We start from the raw sequence: 17,136 nt of genomic DNA on the forward strand, positions 1-17,136 counted from the left end.
AGTTTACGAGAAACTATAGGAAACAGGTTTTCGTGGCAAAGAACGTCAGCACATCTCACAGGGAACTTGAGTAAATTTGCACGGGTTTTCCTCATGGCAGCTTTTGCCAAAGCGGAATCTTGACATGGACAATTGTCTTGAACAAATAAGTTCTCGTTCCCCTTATCTGACAGCGTAAACATCGTCGGAAAACGTTCATCGATGAAGTTGGCAAAAAAGCAACCCGTCATTTTTTCATACGGATGACAAAGAATTACACCTTTATTGTCGGAGATAGCTTCTACAAGTCTCACATATTTTCCACCTGTTCCTTCTTTTTTGCCTTTGGCCAAACAACCAGTTGTAAGGCCTTCGCCTCGTTTTCGCCAAATTCGTTCCTTCGGAGCCAAAGCCTGGTCTAAGGGATTTCTCTTATACGCATATGACACACAATCAAGATAGAAAGCCACACGTTTAGTCCAGATATCAGAACCGTGATCTTTTTCATTTGTTGCGCAAACCTCAGCCTTTTCTTCATATCGAGGACCGTCAAGACACCTTTTTTACGCGCTTGTAGATAAAAATACCCTTGAGAATTTAAGAAACGGGACACTGTTCTCACTGATACCTTTTTGGAAGAAATTCCAGCTTCTTGCATAATTCTTTCACAGGAAAAGTTGCTCTCTTTCTCTCGAAGTCTTTTCATGGCTCTCAGAAGCCGCCTTCCGTCTCTCAAACTTAATTTGAACGGTCTTCCCCTTTATCCTTGTTGTTTGTAACATGCTCTCATGGCAAGAATGCCTTCTTTCTTTATTCTCCACACGCTTCCCCTTGAAATGTGGCACATTTCGGCAACTTTCCGTATGGAGAAACCCTGAATTGTACACAGATAGTACACACGAGCTCTTGTGACACTATCAATGGGAAATTTAAAGACCATGCCGCAAACTCTCTATTCTATGGCAGTATTTTTAAAGCTTGCGCTGAATACACTTTTTGCGAACTGGATATTGTTAACATTAAGGGTTTCTTTATATACATTGCTTAATTCCTCCCCTTCATTAGAATGTCACAACGGCCTACATTAACTGTGCCCCCTTGTGACCCCAGCAACAATTATGTCTGGGACAACAGTAGGTCTGTTTATTTTCAATGTATTTACTTTCCTTATTTGGTATTAGTCTTCATGCTTAAAATTCAATTGTACTTTAGGTAACCGTTACTTCTAAAGATGTATGTTGGAGCATACGAAACGTCAAGTTCATAAAAAGTTTTACAACATGCGTTATCTCGCTATGCTTATACCCGCAGTTTGATTGTTATTTTTACTCAAGTTGAAATGGCCGAAGAATAAGAGTGTCTATGAGTTAAGTTGACTTGTATGTTTACTCGCGAAACAAAGGATACATCAGTGTCAAAATGATTGCAAGACATCGGCTTTTTGTTCATATTCACAAATAAAAAGCTTCACCTGTCCCTGTAAGAATTTATTCTGTCAGGAACGCCTCGCAAATATTAACAAAGTCAACTTATTAGAAAACTTCTATTTGCAACAAGCCACCATTTCACCATGGTATTTGTTACGTGTATGTTTCTGAATTTCAAGCACTCACTGTAAGTAATATTTCTTGCAGGAAATTGAGTAAACAAGACCAAATGAAAACGATAGCATATTTTCAATACAGGGATAGTTCAATCACAGTACTAAATCTTTCAGTCATCTAACCCTTCTAACATCACTTGTTACTTTTACTGTTTTCGAAAAAAGACCAAAAAACAACATAACAAATTTCATGCCTTTTGCAAGTCATACGATTCCCATTCCCGGTGGAGACCTTACACGCTCCATTTAACTAGGTCTGTTTATTTTCATTGTCCTTACTTTCCTTATTTGGTATTAGTCTTCATGCCTAAATTCAATTGTTTTTTACGTAACCGTTACATCTGAAGATTTATGTTGGGGCATACGAAACGTCAAGTTCATAAAAAGTTTTACAACATGCATAGTACTGTGAAGATTCATCTATCTGGGAATATGATAGCAGGCGAAGCATAAACTTGAATACTCCGGATATTTTGTGGACTTACTTTTGATAAGCTTTCGAGCTCTCCTGAGCTCCACATGACTGGTGTTGTTGGTGACGTCATCCTCGGAAGTAGGCGGGAAATTCGAAGGTTTCCGAGCGGCCCCCTCCCTCTCTTCCTGGGGAGGTTGGTCCAGATGGGGGACAAGTAGTAGCGGACTTCATACTTGTTGAGTGAAGTGCATAGAGTCGGAATGTGGATCGCTTCCTTCACACCTCTTTCAAACCACCTAGGTTCAACCTCCAAAATCTCGGCGTTAGCAATATCGATGGAATGCCCCGGTTCAGTAGTGTGTATGTGCCTGGAGACCTCGAAAATAGAGGTGTTGGGGGATCTGTGCTCCATGAATCGGGCCTTGAACGACCGTTCTGTCTCTCCTACGTAAGATGCCGGACACTCCTCACATGGAATGTGGTAAACTGGACCTGTGACTTGGAGTTTGTACTTGGAGTTTGTCCAGTTTGTCCTTAAGCCTGACCAGTAGTTGCTGTAAGGTATTAGATGGTTTGAAGTAGGCTGGGATGTTGTAGCCTTTCAGGATTCTTCCCAGTTCTTCAGAGAACCCATGGATATATGGCCGGGTATTTCTTCTTGCTGGTGCCGGATGATGGTAGTGTGGTGGCTTGACTTGAAGGCTGTTGTTCCTTATCGGGCTGTTTAGGGTCTTTCAGAGCCAACTAGGGTAACCATTGTAGCTCAGAGCAGTCCTAACATGATCAATCTCCCCCTCTCTGTCCTTGGAGTCACTGAAGATGGATTCCGTGCGATGCGCCAAGGTCCTAACCACTCCCCTCTTATGTTCCAAGGGGTGGTTACTCTCAAAGTTGAGGTACTGGTCTGTGTGCGTGGCCTTTCTGTAGACTCTCATCTTTATGGTACCATCCCCATTGATCACGGACCACATGTCCAGGAAACCCAAGGGCTCTCTCTGTGTTGTTGTGTTCTGAGTGGGTCTCAACTTCTCCCTCGGTGGTCCACTTGATGTCATCATCTATGCTGTTGAGATGGTCTGTGAACTCTTGGGCGTAGGCCTTCTTTAGTTTCATATGGGTGTCGTCAATGTACCGCCGCCACCAGGTAGGGGGTGCGCGGCCATCGTTATGGCCTTCTGTTCAAAGTCCTCCATGTACAGATTATACACAATGGGGGAAACTGGGGACCCCATTGTAGCTCCATGGATCTGTTGGTAGAACTGACCTTGGTACAGGAAGTATGTACAGTTCAAACACAAACCGAGTAGAGTCACAACATCCTTGGGGGCCATAGGGGTCCTATCCTTCAAGGTGTCGTCCTCTTTGAGCTTCTTCTGGATCAGTTGAAGGGCTTTGTCAATGGGAACGCTGGTGAAAAGGACTGAGACATCATAAGAACTGACACGTCGCCCCAGACGAAGAACTCAGGTCTCATGATGTCTCAGTCCTTTTCACGAGCGTTCCCGTAGACAAAGCCCCTGTACTGATCCACAAGAAGCTCGAGGAGGACGACACCTTGAAGGATGGGACCCCTATGGCCCCCAAGGATGTTGTGACTCTACCCGGTTTGTGTTTGAACTGTACATACTTCCTGTACCAAGGTCAGTTCTACCAACAGATCCATGGAGCTGCAATGGGTTCCCCCCATTGTGTGTAATCTGTACATGGAGGACTTTGAACAGAAGGCCATAACGACGGCCGCACACCCCCTACCTGGTGGTGGCGGTACATTGACGACACCCATACGAAACTAAAGAAGGCCCACGCCCAAGAGTTCACAGACCATCTCAACAGCATAGACGATGACATCAAGTGGACCACCGAGGGAGAAGTTGAGACCCACTCCGAAGACAACAACGCAGAGAGAGCCCTTGTGTTCCTGGACACGTGGTCCGTGATCAATGAGGATGGTACTATAAAGATGAGAGTCTACAAAAAGGCAACCCACACAGACCAGTACCTCAACTTTGAGAGTAACCACCATTTGGAACATAAGACTCCCCTCTTATGTTCCAAGGGGTGGTTACTCTCAAAGTTGAGGTACTGGTCTGTGTGCGTGGCCTTTCTGTAGACTCTCATCTTTATGGTACAATCCCCATTGATCACGGACCACATGTCCAGGAAACCCAAGGGCTCTCTCTGTGTTGTTGTGTTCTGAGTGGGTCTCAACTTCTCCCTCGGTGGTCCACTTGATGTCATCATCTATGCTGTTGAGATGGTCTGTGAACTCTTGGGCATAGGCCTTCTTTAGTTTCGTATGGGTGTCGTCAATGTACCGCCGCCACCAGATAGAGGGTGCACGGCCGTCGTTATGGCCTTCTGTTCAAAGTCCTCCATGTACAGATTACACACAATGGAGGAAACTGGGGACCCCATTGTAGCTCCATGGATCTGTTGGTAGAACTGACCTTGGTACAGGAAGTATGTACAGTTCAAACACAAACTGAGTACAGTCACAACATCCTTGGGGGCCATAGGGGTCCTATCCTTCAAGGTGTCGTCCTCCTCGAGCTTCTTGTGGATCAGTACAGGCGCTTTGTCAACGGGAACGCTGGTAAAAAGGACTGAGACATCATAAGACCTGACACGTCGCCCCAGACGAAGAACTCAGGTCTCATGATGTCTCAGTCCTTTTCACCAGCGTTCCCATTGACAAAGCCCCTGTACTGATCCACAAGAAGCTCGAGGAGGACGACACCTTAAAGGATAGGACCCCAATGGCCCCCAAGGATGTTGTCACTCTACTCGGTTTGTGTTTGAACTGTACATACTTCCTGTACCAAGGTCAATTCTACCAACAAATCCATGGAGCTGCACTGGGTTCCCCCCATTGTGTGTAATCTGTACATGGAGGACTTTGAACAGAAGGCCATAACGACGGCCGCGCACCCCCTACCTGGTGGTGACGGTACATTGACGACACCCATACGAAACTAAAGAAGGCCCACGCCCAAGAGTTTACAGACCATCTCAACAGCATAGACGATGACATCAAGTGGACCACCCAGGGAGAAGTGGAGACCCACTCCGAAGACAACAACACAGAGAGAGCCGTTGTGTTCCTGGACACGTGGTCCGTGATCAATGAGGATGGTACTATAAAGATAAGAGTCTACAAAGAGGCCACGCACACAGACCAGTACCTCAACTTTGAAAGTAACCACCCCCTGGAACATAAGACTCCCCTCTTATGTTCCAAGGGGTGGTTACTCTCAAAGTTGAGGTACTGGTCTGTGTGCGTGGCCTTTCTGTACACTCTCATCTTTATGGTACAATCCCCATTGATCATGGACCACATGTCCAGGAAACCCAAGGGCTCTCTCTGTGTTGTTGTGTTCTGAGTGGGTCTCAACTTCTCCCTGGGTGGTCCACTTGATGTCATCATCTATGCTGTTGAGATGGTCTGTGAACACTTGGGCATAGGCCTTCTTTAGTTTCGTATGGGTGTCGTCAATGTACCGCCGCCACCAGGTAGGGGGTGCTCGGCCGTCGTTATGGCCTTCTGTTCAAAGTCCTCCATGTACAGATTACACACAATGGGGGAAACTGGGGACCCCATTGTAGCTCCATGGATCTGTTGGTAGAACTGACCTTGATACAGGAAGTATGTACAGTTCAAACACAAACCGAGTAGAGTCACAACATCCTTGGGGGCCATAGGGGTTCTATCCTTCAAGGTGTCGTCCTCCTCGAGCTTCTTGTGGATCAGTACAGGGGCTTTGTCAACGGCAACGCTGGTGAAAAGGACTGAGACATCATAAGACCTGACACGTCGCCCCAGACGAAGAACTCAGGTCTCATGATGTCTCAGTCCTTTTCACCAGCGTTCCCGTTGACAAAGCCCCTGTACTGATGCACAAGAAGCTCGAGGAGGACGACACCTTGAAGGATAGGACCCCTATGGCCCCCAAGGATGTTGTGATTCTACTCGGTTTGTCTTTGAACTGTACATACTTCCTGTACCAAGGTCAATTCTACCAACAAATCCATGGAGCTGCAATGGGTTCCCCCCATTGTGTGTAATCTGTACATGGAGGACTTTGAACAGAAGGCCATAACGACGGCCGCGCACCCCCTACCTGGTGGTGGCGGTACATTGACGATTTCCATACAAAACTAAAGAAGGCCTACGCCCAAGAGTTCACAGACCATCTCAACAGCATAGATGATCACATCAAGTGGACCACCGAGGGAGAAGTTGAGACCCACTCCGAAGACAACAACACAGAGAGAGCCCTTGTGTTCCTGGACACGTGGTCCGTGATCAATGAGGATGGTACCATAAAGATGAGAGTCTACAGAAAGGCCACGCACACAGACCAGTACCTCAACTTTGAGAGTAACCACCCCTTGGAACATAAGAGGGGAGTGGTAAGGACCCTGGCCCATCGCACGGAATCCATCTTCAGTGACCCCAAGGACAGAGAGGGGGAGATTGATCATGTTAGGACTGCTCTGAGCTACAATGGTTACCCTAGTTGGCTTCTGAAAGACCCTAAACAGCCCGCTGAGGAACAACAGCCTTCAAGTCAAGCCGCGACACTACCATCATCTGGCACCAGCAAGAAGAAATACCCGGTCTTCATGCCGTATATCCGTGGGTTCTCTGAAGAACAGAGAAGAATCCTGAAAGGCTACAACATCCCAGCCTACCTCAAACCATCTTATACCTTACGGCAACTACTGGTCAGGCTTAAGGAGAAACTGGACAAACTCCAAGTCACGGGTCCAGTTTACCACATTCCATGTAAGGATTGTCCGCCATCTTATGTAGGAGAGACAGAACGGTCGTTCAAGGCCCGATTCATGGAGCACAGATGCCCAGCTCCTCTACTTCTGAGGTGTCCAGGCACGTACACACTACTGAACCGGGACATTCCATCGATATTGCTAACGCAGAGATTTTAGAGGTTGAACCGAGGTGGTTTGAAAGAGGTGTGAAAGAAGCCATCCACATTCGAACTCTATGCCCTTCACTCGACAAGGACCGAGGCCACTACAACTTGTCCCCCGTCTGGACCAGCCTCCTAAGGAACAGAAGGAGTGGGGCCGCTCGGAAACCTTCGAATTTCCTGCTTACTTCCGAGGATGACGTCACCAACAACACTAGTCATGTGAAAAGTAAGTCCACAAAATATCCGGAGTATTCAAGTTTCCTCGGAGCAAACTGCCAATCAAAACACCAACATTGCGTCAAAAAAATTGCAAAGTGGTGTGCAAATGAACCAAGGACTTCACTGTAACAGTGAGAAATATTAATTTTTCATCTGCAAAAAAGATTATAATTAATTTCTTTTCACCATCTCTGGAGAGATCACTTGGGAAAAACGCAAGGATCAAAATATTACATTTGCATTATTAATGCATGGGTTCCCACATTCCTTGCTAAATTTGCATAGCACAAAAGAGAAAAATCACGTGAGAGGTAACGCAACAATCTGGGGCCTGTTGCTCGAAGCCTGGTTAGTGCTAACCGTTGGTTAAAGAGGTATCAAATCCTATAGGTTTCCATGGTATTTAACACTGGTTAGTGCTAACCATGCTTCGAGCAACCCGGGCCAGTTCAACTCATACTGTTATCATGGCGGAATGCGATCAAGATGTGCTCGAAAATGAAGACGTAATGGCCAATGTAGAAAGGTTTATACGATATGGATGCGGGTGCTCTCGTGGTGTGGAAGGTGGGGCTAAACAATAGAATACAGGGCCACTTGTGGTTACATGTTAGATAGAGCTTTCTATACCAGAACCTTCTGATCTGCAAAGGTATGTTTTCACAACTCTATGGTTTAAGCTATTCATGGTGCCGAAGGTTAAAAGAGCACTACCAACAAAACAAACTTTCCCAAAGGATCCACCACAACAGCAAGCGCTTACCTCACACTTTCACCCTAAGCAATCGCGGCGACAGTTACAGTTAAAAACTATTTGAAGCGCAACAAAATAAATAAATATAGATAACAAGCATGAATTCGATGCAAATCGATGAGATCAAACAAGAAACACCATATGACGCATAACTATCTCGAGTGGAAACCGGTCGTTTCGCCTACAGCGTCGATTCCCCTACACACTTAAAGTGGATTCGCCTACACTAGTAAAGTCGATTCACCTACATATTGTTTTGCGAACTCATTGATAAAAGCTCACGTGTAACACAAAACATTCATGTTCAACTCCGGAGTGGACAGTGATAGGGACAAAAGCCACTGACAGTAAGCACTTGCACAGCTATCAAAATATTAAGTGACTACACTTCACTTAACCAAACACACTGTGATTACTGATTACATTTACTCGGATAAACACAGTAAGCGCTCATTACAAACGCTTGCGCAGCACTTACCGAAGCAGGTGAGATTTTTTTCATTTCAATAGGACATTGTTTCGAGACTTTATGGTCGCTTGCACAGCACTTACCGAAGGAGGTGAGATTTTTTCACTTTCAATAGGACATTGTTTCAAGACTTTAATTAAAGTTAACACCAACAATATCTTCCAATCACGAAGCTGCGATTTCAATCCGTCTTGATCGGGCGTTGCGGTATAAAAGCGCTGTGATTTTTGTTCAATCCATTCCACTAACCTTCTCAGAATAGTCTTGATCGCGACGGCTCTTATTGGATATGAACAGCTATTATTGTTTATTTTGCGCTGAAGAAGTAACCTCAAGACAAGAAGCACTCCTATGTGATGGTTGCGACAGATGGCAACATCGGCGATTCTAGACTGGCATTACAAGGGAACAGTAAAGAGAGGTAGTGAGATCAGGTCTAGAGGTTATTTGGCGATGCCTGTCTTGCAGCGCCAGTTCAACCCCAATTGCTGAAAGTACAAGACTCAGCTATGACGATATGGACGCCTTCGACATTCTGGCGTCATTTGAGATAGACAATGAACAAACAGGGACAAACAGGTATGGGTACTTTTTCAATTTGCAAATTAGCCGTGCGCCACAATTATGCAATGGAGTTTGATTATATATTGTTTTAGTGCGCTAAGAATGTTCAGTTCTTGTTTGTAGGCGAGTTACACTTTTAGAGAACTACTGTTTCGTCAAATTTTCACGAAATCCTAACACGGGGTTCCTTAGAAAACATTTCATTTCCATTGAAAGAACCAGTCACAAATTTTTGGTCAAATGATCGATAGTATTTGCTACAACCCTAGCCCGTGCTTAATAGCATCACCAACAGAATCTGTAAAGCACACGCTAAATGCAAATAAATTTTGGTGTTTACAAATTGACATTATTAACAAAGTTTACAGAGCAAGAGCAGCAACTAAAATAAAACTTAAATAAATAGTAAACAAATAAGTGAATAGACAGAACAAAAAGGATTCGCAAGCTGTATTGATAGAAATTACATGATTGTTACAAATTTATAAGCTTTTGACTATTTCAAGAATTATTGAAGAAGGCATAAGGTAAGCATTCGAACACAAAAACGGGTCTCCTCACCATTCTCCTCGCAGCTCCCCTACCAAAATTTTCCCTCGCCGGTAAACAATCCAACAAGGCTTGTATCGGTTATTGATTTGCCTCGCGGGCAAACAATCAGGCAACACTTGCATCGGTTATTTATTTATTCATTTGTCAGTGTGTAGGCGAATCGACGTTACTTATGTAGGCGAATCGACTTTACGTGTGTTGGTAAATCGACTTCAGTGTAGGCGAATCGAATGTCCTTGCCTGACAAATTGTTGATGAAGGTTCCAAAAGGTCGAATGCTAAATCGTAATTTTATGCGACAATCAGACATAAAATCAAATATTACCTGCTTTTAGTTAAGGCTTACCTTCTTAAGCTGAGTTATTATCCGTATTCCTTGCTTTGGATCAGCATATTAAAGGAGTAAAGCAACTGAAAATCGTTAGACTCGAATGACAAGCCCGCGAAAGAGACTGCTGACCACAAACTGAAGGGTACTGGCTTTCAGCCGACAGGTCTCAAAAACCACTGCGCATGCTCACTTATTTCCCGCCATCAATGTTTCAAAATGGCGGACGACAAATGAGATTTCCCCACGTACTTTAACCTCTCACCAGGCCGCTCGTACATTTGTTTAAATTTTAATAATCAGTTGAGTTGCGCCTTCGACATTTCTAGTTTACCTCTGTACGAAGTTTAGAGAGATCGGCGGTTGTTATCCAAAAGATATTGTCCCTTATCTGGTTCCTTCTCGTGTAAATGTTCGCTGCTAGTGCTAGATGAACCGGACTCTGTTTTTCTCGTTTGTTAAAGCTGCCCATGGTTTGTTAAGCTTGAGATGTGGACTACGTTTACGTTGTTTTTTCCACAATAAAATATCAAAAATGACTTTTTTTTCGTTCCAATGGTCTTGAGAAAACACTTCCTAAAGGTGTTGTTGTGGATTTAAACCGAAAGGAGCGACTGCATGAAGTTCATATAAAGGCGAGAGTGACGAGACTAAGTCGGATCGTGTGCAAAAGATGACTTCGCAAACTAATTTGTGAGTAATAATTTACAATTTTGTTTTTCCGCTTAGCGTTCGTCTAGCGTTATAGCTCCATCATGATTGTAATTTCACGTTAAGAAATGCTTTAATATCGTCCATTTATCTTTGCACGCTGCTCTCTTTTGATGTGGAAATAAACTGGATTCGTCTTAAGTTCGATTTTAAGGTCATTTATATTAATTCCCTTTTCTGGTGAATGTCTAAGTTATTGTACTTTTTTAGCAGTCACAACTCAACGATCCTTGCGTTCACGTAATTGCCAAGTTATGGATTTGCAATTAATTTGAGTTTAAAATCAAAATCAAAATTCATGTTAGTTAAAATAATGTTTGGAAGAACAGAAGTGTAGGTGCAGATGTATATAGATCTCTATAGATTCAGGTTCGAGACTGTTTTGCAAATCTTTGTTTTTTTAGACTGTTGTTTTCTGGAAGCATTAATGATGTAATTTTGGTTTTTGGGGGACTGTCATGTGTTGTTGGATCAAGGAATCTGTTTTGAGTCAAGTATGATTGACAGTGGATAGTTTTTCCTGAAAAGGCTGAAAGGAACCATTATTGCCTTGGACTTTTTTTGGTTACACCCCACATGTTTGTTCTTTTCTTAGATGCCAAAATTTATTAATATATTATGTGATTTGATAGCTGCAGCTAGAAACAGTGTCCCATGCATAAGGTCTCATTGGGTTTGATGGCAGTAAAATAATTTTGGTAAAAAATATGTTTAAGAGTTTTTATCATAACTTCTCATCTTGGTCCTGATGGACTTCAAACATGCTCTACCATTTTGCACAAGGAACTTGTCAATCAACCGTTACCTTTTGGTGTATTTGCAATAAGATCTTTGGATAGCAATTGATTTATTTTTCTTATCCCTTATGTGTAGATATCCTATGTCTGTCACATAGTTAGTTTTAAGCTTTTATTTCCTGTAGTGTATCTTTATTATAGTTAGCACATGACCCCACAAGCATGTATTATTGCTTTAATATTGATTGTGTTTGAATAAAGTATATTGTTGTCTTGTCTTGTAGATAAGGCAAAACAGCCTCAGTTGTATTTGCATTATTATTTCTGAGTGTTACTTTTAAAGGGTAAACCATTAAAAAGTGCACATAGTTTGCAGGAGTCCAGGAAAATTATTCCAAATATTCATTGATTTGAAGTTCCTGAAGCAGGTAAATCTTGAAGAGTTTACGTAACAATATTTAGAATATACAACATTTCTATTTGGGAATGTTTAAGTCCACAGAATTTATTTTCTTTATGTTGAGAAGTACTGTAAGAGCTGTCAGGTAACTCAGATGGAAATTTGACAGACCTTAGCTGTAATTCAAATTATTAGTACAGTTTTGGTCATTAGTGGAACATAATATTTTATTGGGACATTTTTTAGTGAGTGATTAACCCATTGAGAATTTTTTTCCGCTTAGCGTTCGTTAGTATTCTTTAAAGCAATTGCACCTAATGTTGAAATATTTTTTCCATATGGAAACAGCAGTTATTTCTGTGAAAGCCTTCTCCAGAAAACTCCAACATGGGATTACGCCCCTTTCAAATGTAGCTTTGTATGCTTTTGCTTGATGACTTTGAACAATTATTACATAAATATGAAGTTATGGAGTTTTTTAAAATTATTGAAACCACTGTGTTGCAACCAGAGTCCACAAAGAGAGGTTATATAATCTATTGCACTCGAAGTATTTAGTAGGCCAGCATGAAATTTGTTTTGGATAATAGCACTGAATCACCTTCAACAAGTTTTCTAAACTTGAAGATACCTAATTTTATATCCTCCTGTTGTTTTATTGCTGGAAGATAAAACCAATTCTTGATTAATTATTTTTGTTGTCACATTAACCCACTACAATGTGTTGATAGTGTATTATTAGCTGTAATAAGATTTTGTTACAGTAAAATCCCCCCTGCTAGTGAGCTGGATTTCTGAATCAAATTTTCAACTTGGAATACCGGTATTGTTGTTTTGGCTATTCAGAGTTAACCTAATCTATGTTTATTTCTATAATTTGGAGGGAAGCAAACGATTGGCATTTGCTTGAAATGACTACAGCAAAATATAATTGCAACTAAAAGGTTTCCTTCTACTGTACCCAATATGAGGTGCTTATATGGCATGTTATGTATGACATTGGTGCTAAATTCACTTTAAAATTTATATTTGAACGACTGAAATATATTTCTAACTTTTCAGGGACGTCATTTTTTTTTTTTTTCCTCCGTCTTAAAAAATTTGCCTTCATGGACCACTTGAATGGCCATTTTAACAACTTAATTTTGAAGAAAAATGCAAAAATCTTAACATTTTCTGCTAGATGCGGGCCCCCGCGGAAACAGTGTGCAAATATTTAGTCGAAAGAGAAACCATTTGGAAATTTAGTGATATATTTTTTGCTCCACTTTTTAAAAGATAAACGCATGAATTGAAATCAAGATGGTACTCCATTAGCCGGTAAGCTCCACAAACAAATTTCCACTCAAACACTGTCACAGCAACCTGGACTCGCGTTGACCTTGAAATTGTGAAAGAAATTTCCCTCGTAGCACTGTTGGCTAAAAAGTACGGTGGCCCACAACTGAAAAGAGAATCTCGCTGGCATAAAAACGCACTATGCAGTCAAAACATTCGTCCGTTTTACTGGCCTGAAAAAGTTCTTTTTTTCATCGACGGAGATCGGATAAAGATAAACACCCGATGGCAGCCATGTTTTTCGCCAGTGAACAATAAGTCAGTGGTTACCGTCTTGCGCACGCGTCCTTGAAAGGCAACCTTAGCCAATCAGCGGTTTTTGAGACCTGTCCTTTCAGCCGTAAAAATGATACCCATCGTACCGGCTGTAAGCCGATCATCGTATACTATGGTACCACTTGTTTCTCATTTGTATAGAATTCTGGGAATGCTGTTATGAGTACATTCTGTTTTGCCTCGATTGTGTTAAATAGCAATCTTGTATAGGAAGGTAAGCTCATTTTTTAAGCTCAAGTGACATAGATTAGGGTAAAGCATAAGCTACTTTCGCCGTCGGCGGGTGTATGGGCCGCTAAGTATTTCGATCAACATGTCGATCTCTTCCTTACTTGTTCGGCGACGTACTTGCTGGGATTTCTTTTGAAGTCCATTCTTTATGTTGTTCCACTTCCACGCTACTAAGGGGAAATCAAGGCTCAAGTCAGTGTAAGGTATCATAAAGAAGATGTAGTAATACCAAGACAACATTGCCTATAAGTTGTGATGCTGTAGGGGATTCTTGCGGCACCTGTGGAGGCACCAGTGTAGTGGTCGGTGAAACTCAGGATCACCCAGCAACGGCTGATGATCAAGGTGACGGTTCTTTTTGCTCCGATTTACATATGGGGAGTGAAGGTGAAGAGGAAGGGGACACTGTTCATTTGCAAAGACTTCGTAGAGCTGAAGAGGCTTGGTCAAAGGTGCGGGAGACCGCACTACTTACCACCCTCGAAATTGAAGGATCGTTCTTGGAATCACGTTTTTTCTGTGCTTGTGCTGCTACTTGTCGCTGCCTTGATTGTGGTCCCTCAACCTCAATGAGCTTATGCCAGTCTTGTGCAGTAGAAAAACACAAGACACTTCATATATTCCATCATGTCGAAATTTTAAAGGTGAGAAATTGCATTATTATACGTCGTAAGTAGTACGTATATGCTTGAACACATGTACGAACTCAGGCTTCCTCTTTGATATGCTGTGCACACTAATATTTCTTTCTTTACTTAGACAATGTATGAACCAGTTAAGTCCTTTAATATTCTGGTCGGAGTATTGCAGACTGCTCTAAATGTAAAGTAATTTATTATTGCTTTTAAAATTGCCAAAAATAATGAAAGTGCTGATTAATAGTGTATTAAGGGTGCAGAAATGAAGATGCATGTTGGGGAGCTCAGGGTATTGTTCCACTATACGTTTGTTGTAGGAGGAAAATTTGTTATTATGGTCTCACACATGTATGTCACAGGTTTCTCAAAGGCCATTCTGATCCTCATTTCTCCTCGACTTCAAAGATCTCCAGTTAAAAGAAGGCATTGTCCAACCTACGCTTTCAAAATGCACAAGTACCTATTGGGCTGCTGCTTCTATTGATTCATCTGTGATCTCCCTGTTGTTTGTTCTCAGTTCTGTCTTCTATAGTGGAAGTACTGTATCCAACAATAATATTGGTCTCAGGCATGAAAGCTAAGCTCTATCTTTTGTTGTGGCTGAAAAAGTGCAAAGACTGTGTAGTAAAGAGCTCACAGTCTTGTTTGCGTTAGTGATGTTATTCTTTACATATTCATGCCGGCGTAATCATGCAAAAGATAGATGCCAATATACATGTTAATATGATCAGCTTCCTAGACCTGGTGATGAAGTTTTTAATCAACTAGAACCAACTCAAAGTGGGTGGTAGTGATCTGAATGAAATAAAATAATATGAACCCTTGATAGTAACCCCTGCATGTAATTGTCCATTTCTCACTTAGTTGAAGAAGAGTTTTCTTTGTGAGTGATGTAAACAGCCATCAATCAATAATTGGTTCATTTCTTACAATGAAATGTCCCACTCACGTAATAACTGGCCCTACAGTATCACTGGTCGGTTAATTTTTAAATGATAATACCCAGGGACTACAAACTATATGCTCTATTAGCGGGTCAGTCTCCTACTGGACTTTTCTTATTAACTAAAGCACCATTTGAATATTTAGGGTCAATTGATTTTGTGCTTTGAATAATAAATATCATTATCGTAAGTGAGCTGGCTTAGTTCTGTGATAACTAATGTAAAGTCAACTCACTTTTTTTATACTTGACTCAAGTGCATTATTTTTTTTTACCTTTTGTTATTAAATTTCTGCAGAATCAACGCAAGTTATACCCAGTGTGATAATTGACAGTTTTAAAGAAATTCAGGTAATTTGTAAATATCAAGACATGAGCATGATTGCAAGATTTACTTAGTGTTAATTTATTGAACATGCATTTACAAGTATATGCCATAACAGTAACTTCTTGTATATTGTACAGCCGGTATTTCTCAGCTTTTGGCCTTCTTTAGGGGCAATATTTAGAAAATTGTAGAAGTTTAAAGGTGTATTTCAGTCCATACTGCACACTCTCTGTTTTGGTTTCATGCAAGAATTATAATCTGCAACTACCTACATGCATGTGACATAACTTTAAAATGTGCATTGCATCATTAACAGGGCTCGAAATTGCGACCAATACGGTCGCATTTGCGACTAAATTTTTCCCTTTGCGACTAAAATATCTGGAGAAGTCGCAAATTTGCGACTTGTTGTCACCTTCGTTCTTTCGAAACAAAAGGGTTAGCAGTTGCCACTTTGCTGCTACTTTTGCTAAAATAAACAAATAAATAAATAAATGACAAAATTATTTTGTTTCTCGCTTTGAATTTTCTCTGAAGGTAGCGTAATTGTATAGTAATTTAGCTGCGATGTTACGTGCACAGCTCCGTTCCTTCGATCATTCGCCATTTTCAGCAGTTTCTTTACACACAAGTACTGCGGGCTCATATTTTTCTGCTAAACCGCTGACAACACAATGCAGCGCGGCGATTTTGCGACTAAAATTTGCGAAATTGCGACTAAATTTTCGTATCTTATCGCAAAATGCGACTGGATATTTTCGTTAATTTCGAGCCCTGTAATGGCTGTTGGTGTGGATGCCTGAAGCTCGTTGTTACTGATAAGAATAGTTTATTACTCCTATTGCACAGTTTCCATAAGAATGTTCAATTGTGCACTACATTAAATTGTCTATAACTAATAAAAATAAATTTACATAGATAAGAACAATAGAGTAAAATGCAATAAACATTTTAAAAAGCGTACATGTAATTATCTGTACAAACTAAAATTGAAATATATTTACAGTAGCTAGAAAAAGCCAACTTAAAAAAGTTGCGTGCTCTTCAAAAGCCTTTTAGAACCCTCAACAGTACTACAGCTGTACTACCAGCCATTCGTATGTTGGATGGTACTGTAACTCATTCCATAGTTTAGGCACATGAAGCTGGGAAAGCAAGATCCAATTTATGAATCTTCCCACATTGTTTGGATGAATTAGTTGATTAGTTTACAATCTTAAAGTCTGATCAAAAGTAGAGAATTATCATAGGAATTTGCAAATGATGTAACCTGATTGTTGTTGCAAAATCTAGAAATCAAAGGATTTAGGTGTTATTATATAATATTAGGGCAACCCTACAACCCGGAATCCGGAATCACAGGTCATTGTTTTACCAATACAGAGAGTAGAAATTATCCTAAACATTCATAAAAGCTAACCTTAGGCCTAATTAGGCCAAAACAAATGTTTTAAGGCCTAAGGTTAGCTTTTATGAACATTTAGGATAGTTTTTACTCTCTGTATTGGTAAAACAATGACCTGTGATTCTGGATTCTGGATTCTGGATTCCCGGTTTTAGGTTGCCCATTATATTACTTTTAAATGGTTATTGAAAGTCAATTTTTAATTAAAAACATGCCATTAAGTAAAATGTAAATTAGATGCACAACTGAGGAGTAAGTCTGATGCTTGTTACTATCCTTCTCAATTAATGTTTCTTTGGCTGATGTTCACAT

At 41.2% G+C, this 17,136-nt stretch overlaps 1 protein-coding gene across 3 annotated transcripts in view; it reads left to right on the forward strand.

Moving 5' to 3' along the window:
• The first annotated feature begins 10,096 nt into the window (after window positions 1–10,096).
• The window catches only part of LOC138035995 (uncharacterized), a 12,910-nt gene continuing 5,870 nt past the window's right edge, over window positions 10,097–17,136 (forward strand). The window contains exons 1-2 of one of the 3 annotated variants that reach the window (XM_068882376.1): window positions 10,097–10,510; window positions 15,390–15,442. The gene's annotated coding sequence lies outside the window, so the exon portion shown is untranslated. Of the gene's footprint in view, window positions 10,511–12,459; window positions 13,494–15,389; window positions 15,443–17,136 lie in introns of those variants that run through there. The other 2 variants (XM_068882375.1, XR_011129800.1) reach the window with 2 other exon arrangements.

This window comes from Montipora capricornis, unplaced genomic scaffold (genome assembly GCF_036669925.1).
Source record: "Montipora capricornis isolate CH-2021 unplaced genomic scaffold, ASM3666992v2 scaffold_446, whole genome shotgun sequence".
Lineage (NCBI taxonomy): Eukaryota > Metazoa > Cnidaria > Anthozoa > Scleractinia > Acroporidae > Montipora > Montipora capricornis.